This window comes from Lampris incognitus, chromosome 14 (assembly GCF_029633865.1).
Source record: "Lampris incognitus isolate fLamInc1 chromosome 14, fLamInc1.hap2, whole genome shotgun sequence".
Taxonomy (NCBI): Eukaryota; Metazoa; Chordata; class Actinopteri; order Lampriformes; family Lampridae; genus Lampris; species Lampris incognitus.
In genome coordinates this window covers 42,799,190-42,806,689 of record NC_079224.1, presented here as the reverse complement: position 1 = coordinate 42,806,689, position 7,500 = coordinate 42,799,190, and the positions used below count along the sequence as shown (strand labels likewise).

Genomic DNA, 7,500 nt, shown 5'->3' with positions numbered 1-7,500 from the left:
CAGAGAAAATCACCTCACACACACACACACACACACACACACACACACACACACACACACACACACACACACACACACACGTGTCCCCAGACCATATGAGGTCCTTCAAGTGTGAATGTGCCCCGAGGCAGCAAATCAGGGGGCAATTAACGCCATGGGCTCAGGCGGGGGAAGGCGGGGTTGGATGTGCTGGGAGCACAGCGGCAGTGTGTGTCTGTGTGTTCTGTCAAAAGGTGTGTTGTGCTTTTCAAAACAAAACATTTCAGGTTTGACACCTTTTATTTGATCCATTCAGCCACTTTACTCAGCAGTGTGTGGACGCCACGTCTGAGGAGACACTGATACCTGCGAGACGGCACAACACACACACACACACACACACACACACACACACACACACACACACACACACACACACACACACACACAGTCCTCTTCCATGTGTGTACCAGGCCCATTAAAGGCTCATCAACACCAGCACACATACATTTGGAAAAAAGCATTGATTTCCTCTCTGTTGTGTCCTTCCATTCACACGGCGCCCGCGTGTGGACCACCGACATTTAACGGCCATATGGAACATCATGCACCGCAGTGTGGATGGAGGAAACCAGGTTTCCCGAAAATGCTGTCATGTGACGTGACTGTCATGTGATCAGCCTAACGCTGCCGGATCGAGTTCAGAACACATGGACAGCATCTGTCTATCTGTCTATATATCTATCTATCTATCGATCTATCTATCTATCTATCTATCTATCTATCTATCTATCTATCTATCTATCTATCTATCTATCTATCTATCTATCTATCTATCTATCAGCCATTCATCCATCCTTCCATCCATCATCTATCTATCTATCGATCTATCTATCGATCTATCTATCATCCATTCATCTATCTATCTATCTATCTATCTATCTATCTATCTATCTATCTATCTATCTATCTATCTATCTATCTATCTATCTATCTATCATTCATCCATCATCTATCTATCTTATCTTATCTTATCTTATCTTATCTATCTATCTATCTATCTATCTATCTATCTATCTATCTATCTATCTATCTATCTATCTATCTATCTATCTATCTATCTATCTATCTATCTATCATCCATTCATCTATCTATCTATCTATCTATCTGTCTATCATACATTCATACAGTCATCCATCCATCATCTATCTATCTATCTATCTATCTATCTATCTATCTATCTATCTATCTATCTATCTATCTATCTATCTATCTATCTATCTATCTATCTATCTATCTATCTATCTATCTTTCATCCATCATCTATCTGTCTATCTATCTATCTATCTATCTATCTATCTATCTATCTATCTATCTATCTATCTATCGTACATAACATACATACATAAATACATTCATCCATCTATCTATCTATCTATCTATCTATCTATCTATCTATCTATCTATCTATCTATCTATCTATCTATCTATCTATCATTCATCCATCCATCCATCATCTATCTATCTATCTATCTATCTATCTATCTATTTATCATACATACATTCATCCATCTATCTATCAGCCATTCATCCATCATCCATCCATCATCTATCTATCCATCTATCTGTCATACATAAATACATTCATCCATCTATCTATCTATCTATCTATCTATCTATCTATCTATCTATCTATCTATCTATCTATCTATCTATCTATCTATCTATCATCCATTCATCTATCTATCTATCTATCTATCTATCTATCTATCTATCTATCTATCTATCTATCTATCTATCTATCTATCTATCTATCTATCTATCTATCTATCTATCATACGTTCATTCATCATCTCTATCTATCTATCTATCTATCTATCTATCTATCTATCTATCTATCTATCTATCTATCTATCATCCATTCATCTATCTATCTATCTATCTATCTATCTATCTATCTATCTATCTATCTATCTATCTATCTATCTATCTATCTATCTATCTATCTATCTATCTATCATACGTTCATTCATCATCTCTATCTATCTATCTATCTATCTATCTATCTATCTATCTATCTATCTATCTATCTATCTATCTAACTATCATACATTCATCCATCCATCCATCCGTCATCTATCTATCTATCATACATTCATCCATCCGTCCGTCATCTATCTATCTATCTATCTATCTATCTATCTATCTATCTATCTATCTATCTATCTATCTATCTATCTATCTATCTATCTATCTATCTATCTATCTATCAGCCATTCATCCATCTATCGATCAGCCATTCATCCATCATCCATCTATCTATATCCATCTATCATACATTCATCCATCCATCCATCATCTATCAATCAGCCATTCATCCATCATCCATCCATCTATCTATCTATCAGCCATTCATCCATCATCTGTCTATCTATCCATCTATCATACATTCATCCATCCATCCGTCTATCTATCTATCTATCTATCTATCTATCTATCTATCTATCTATCTATCTATCTATCTATCTATCTATCTATCTATCTATCTAACTATTAGCCATTCATCCATCATCTATCCATCTATCTATCAGCCATTCATCCATCATCTATCTATCATCCATTCATCCGTTCACCCATCATCTATCCATCTATCTATCTATCATACATTCATCCGTTCACCCATCATCTATCCATCTATCTATCTATCATCCATTCATCAATCATCTATCTATCTATCTATCTGTCTATCAGCCATTCATCCATTATCTATCTATCTATCTATCTATCTATCTATCTATCTATCTATCTATCTATCTATCTATCTATCTATCTATCTATCTATCTGTCATCCATTCATCCATTCATCCATCTATCTATCTATCTATCTATCTATCTATCTATCTATCTATCTATCTATCTATCTATCTATCTATCTATCTATCTATCTATCTATCTATCTATCTATCTATCTATCTATCTATCTATCTATCTGTCTGTCTGTCTGTCTGTCTGTCTGTCTGTCTGTCTGTCTGTCTGTCTGTCTATCTCACGTGTGCTGAACATCAGGTGTATCAGAGAGAATGCCGCCTAAAGTCAGAAAGCCAAACCTCACCTTCGCAACAACAAAGCCCTGTACAACATCCAAACGGGGCCTCAGATTCCTCGCCAGATTTGTGGCTCCGGCCTAAACCACCTCCTCCTCCTCCAGCCTAAACCACCTCCTCCTCCTCCAGCGTAAACCTCCTCCTCCTCCATACCTCCATGTATGTTATCTTAAGCCTGCAGTGACTACTTGCATTCAAAACCAGTGACCTACATCTGCTACCCCTCTCTGGAATTACGTGTGTGCGTGTGTGTGCGTGTGTGCGTGTGTGTATGTGCGAAGGGGTAAAAAGGTAAAAGGGGTTAGCGGCGCGTCTGCCCCAGTTGATCCGTAGCCGGTTTGAGTGTTTGCACAGAGCTGCACACTTCCCCTTTTATAACCCGCTGTGTGAATGGCGCCGATTGACAGTTGTGTTTATTTTTTTTGGTCACGTGTGTGTATGGGTTGTGTGTGTGTGTGTGTGTGTGTGAGTGCGTGCCGTCGTGTCGGGGCTGTGATTGCTCACATTAGACAGTCTGTATGTGCAGTGTAAGGGTTTGTCAGGAAACAGCCATGTATGAATTATTAGTACGTTCAACATACTTAAGAGTGTGTAGTGTGTACTCCATGTATTATTCAGTGTGTAGAAGAATGCGGCACGCACCGCGTTGTCGCGTTACATTTAGCGGACTCAGACCCACGAGGGAGGGGCCCGTCGTAACGGCAGCAGAAGAACTTTGTTGCTTTCGAAAGGGAGGCGCTTTGTGACGGGCCGGCCGCGACAAAGAGGCGGAGGAGGTGCAGAGAAGAGGTTCTGACCTCCGTGGAGGCCTCCCGGTTTACGGAGCAGGAAGTCTGATGGGGAAGTGAGGTGGACCCCTGTCCTGTATAGGGGAAGGTAGGGGAGTGTGTGTCCACTGGGTGGATGTGTAGAGAGTGTGTCCCATGTATTGATCCATCCAGCCATTATCCGAACCGCTTACCCTGCTCTCAGGGTCGCGGGGATGCTGGAGCCTATCCCAGCAGTCACTGGGCCGCAGGCGGGGAGACACCCTGGACAGGCCGCCAGGCCATCACAGGGCCCACACACACACACACACACACACACACACACACACACACACACACACACACCTAGGGACAATTTAGTACGGCCGACTCACCTGAGACCTCCATGTCTTTGGACTGTGGGAGGAAACCGGAGCCCCCGGAGGAAACCCACACAGACACGGGGAGGACATGCAAACCCCACACAGAGGACGACCCGGGACGACCCCCAAAGTTGGACTACCCCGGGGCTCGAACCCAGGACCTTCTTGCTGTGAGGCGACCCGCGCTAACCACTGCGCCACCGTGCCGCCCGCCTCCCCCATTGTATTTATATTGTTACAAATTCAGGGGGGCAACCGGGAACTGCCGCCACAGCCGGGAGTCGATCCCGGGTCTCCCGCATCACGGGCAACTGCGCTAACCGGTCAACTAAAGGGTCCAACCCGTTAGCCAAAGGCTAGCCATCCATGGCCGTTACACTACCCTGCTCCTTCGGGAGGCGCGTCCCCGTGCTTCAGCACAGCAGCTCCCCCGCGCCTCTGGGCGCACGCGCTCCCGACGGCCTCACGGTCTCACCCTCCCACTTCTGACACCAATGTAGCGAATTCACCCAGACAGCAAAACTGCTGTGGCCCGGACCCGTCCCACACCTGACACTTCATCCGGCCCACATACCGCGTGGAATCATGGCACTTGGGCGGTCCGCTCCTGTTTGCCAGATCTGGGACAGAACCAAGCCATAGCAGTGCCACGTGTGCCACATATTTGCCAAAGGTGGCCCATATATTTGGGCCATATTCACCATTTACCACACGGGCCACTTCAGGGTCACATCCAGATTACGTGTTGCCGAGAGCACCGCAACTTCGCCAGAAAAAGGCCCACATCTGATTTGGCATATTTGGGCCATATTTGCTATTATACATGTGGGCCACTTCAGGCTCACATCCATTTTGTCAGGGCCAGAGGAAGGCCACCAGTGCCGCATCACTGCCTGAAGTGGCCCACATCGGGATGCTGTCTGGGCAGTGGCAGCTGGGAAGCGAAGCCGGGTCGCCCACACCACAGGCGACTAAAGGGTCCGATCCGTTAGCCAATGGCTAGCGAGTCTACACATCCGTGGTCGTTACAATATGTTGTACAGATCAGTGTGTCCATGTTTATGTGTTCCTAGTAGGTCAAATACCAGTCATACTGCGCAGAAGGAGAACAGTGTGTGTGTGTGTGCGTGCGTGTGTGTGTGTGTGTGTGTGCGTGAGTGTGATATTCTTAACGCTCCCTTCATTTCCCCTGCAGCTGTGAAACGGCTCGGCACCGACTAATAGATGTAGTCATCATGTGACGTCATAGCCCGGTTATGAAGCAGTGCACAGATGTCGGTGGATATTGGCAGGAAAGAACGGCGAGGATGAGGATACGGGATACGGGATACGGGATACGGGATAAGTCAAAAACCACAGACCCGGCCACCATTGTGTCCTTACTTGCGTAAACCCCTTTGTGTGTCGGCTGTGACTCGCTCCTACCTGCGCTCGACACACGTCCGCCATCCTGTTGCGTGTCAGTGTTACCTGTTATAACGTTGCGTCTCCCACCCACCACCTCCTGATGATCTGAGACGCACGCTAGACGCCACGTGCCATGTGCTGCTGGCTGTGTGAGTACTATGTAGCCACTGTGCTACTTGCTACTACTTCATGTAGTGCTACTGCGATCTGGTTACTTTGTAGCAGTGTCAGAGGCCAGCTGGCAACACTGTCCGTGGAAGTTGCTTTGGAAGAGAAGTGTCTACTAAATATGTAAATGAGTTTTCATCAGCATATGTGGCGATGCTGCGCGTGTGTGTGCGCGCGCGCGGTGCGATAGTGGGGGGGGGGAGGGGTGAGGTGAGGTGGGTGTGTTTCTTTTAGCCGCCGGTAACTCCGCTTGATGAGATCAGAAGGTTTCGACTCTCTCTCTCTCTCTCTCTCTCTCTCTCTCTCTCTCTCTCTCTCTCTCTCTCTCTCTCCCCCCCTCCTCTCTCTCTCTCTCTCTTCCCCCCCTCCTCTCTCTCTCTCTCCCCCCCTCCTCTCTCTCTCTCTCTTCCCCCCTCCTCTCTCTCTCTCTCTTCCCCCCTCCTCTCTCTCTCTCCCCCCCTCCTCTCTCTCTCTCTCTTCCCCCCTCCTCTCTCTCTCTCTCTCTCTCTCTCTCTCTCTCTCTCTCTCTCTCTTCCCCCCCTCCTCTCTCTCTCTCCCCCCCCCTCTCTAATTCCCTCTTGCTTGATCGCCCACTCGCTTGGGAGTGAAACTAAGTGTGGACTGGGCTGTAGGTTGGAAACACATGTAGAGGCGAAGTGCTGTGTGTGTGTGTGTGTGTCTGGGTGGGGGTGGGGGGTAGAAGCAGACCGATAAGCTCCGGGAGGGAAAGAGGGAGGAGAACCAGGGAGGAGGAGGAGGAGAGAAGAAAGGAGGAAAAGAGGGAAGCTTTTCCCTCAGAAGGAATCGTGCCGGCTCACCGTTTTCTCGTCCACCTCCTCTCCTGGCTTCGGGGGGTTTCGGTCCTCCTCCGGCGCGGTTCGGGGAAGTTTCGGCTCGGCGCGGACGTGTTTGAGGTGAACATGGAGCGAGGCTGAGAGGAGAAACCCCGCACGTTCACCGTAAGAACCGCGTGTCCATGTGTGGCAGAGGCGCGTGTGTGTGCGTGCGTGCGTGCGTGCGCGTCCGTTGTTGAAGCGTGCTTTTGGAAGTGTGATTTTTATAAGTGCGCGTGTTTACAAGCGCGTTTGTGTTTATAGGCGTGTGTTTATAAGCGTGTTTTTCTAAGCGCGCGTGCGCGTGCGCGCATGCGCGTTTATTGGCGGTTAGCGCCGCGAGACGGTCCGGCGGCCTGCTCCGGCTCTCCGTGGTGTTGGTTTGTCTCGTGTGCGCGGGGCAGAATCACTCCCGTTTTTCCCAAAGGGAACTTCGTACCATATGTGACGTCATAGTTGGCTTTTTAATTTAACGACCCCGGACCGGACGGACACCTTTCCTCTCCGTGTCTCGCTTGTCGTTTCTAATTCTCCTAATGGTCTCAAGGCTCCAGCTGGGATAGTCCTGTGTGTGTGTGTGTGTGTGTGTGTGTGTGTGTGTGTGTGTGTGTGTGTGTCCGTGTGTGTGTCCGTGTGTGTGTGTGTGGGGGGGGGTAATAGGGGAGTTCTCAGTTAAGCCATCTCAGGATTCCCCTGCTCACATAATAGAATGGATGTTACTTTCTATTTTTAACAGCCGCACCGTTAATCTCACACCCTGTGCGTGTGCGTGCGTGTGCGTGTGCGCGTGTAAAGGGGGGTAGTGGTGACGCCGTGGTCCATCCTGGAATAGAGAGATAGTGGCTTTCCTTTCTTGCGACTTTATCCTTTTGTTTTGTC

At 47.1% G+C, this 7,500-nt stretch overlaps 1 protein-coding gene across 1 annotated transcript in view; it reads left to right on the top strand.

The window, feature by feature from the left end:
- The first annotated feature begins 6,513 nt into the window (after positions 1-6,513).
- The window catches only part of LOC130124175 (SPRY domain-containing SOCS box protein 4-like), a 66,060-nt gene continuing 65,073 nt past the window's right edge, over positions 6,514-7,500 (top strand). Inside the window, exon 1 of the mRNA XM_056293625.1 lies at positions 6,514-6,747. The gene's annotated coding sequence lies outside the window, so the exon portion shown is untranslated. The remainder of the gene's footprint in view (positions 6,748-7,500) is intronic.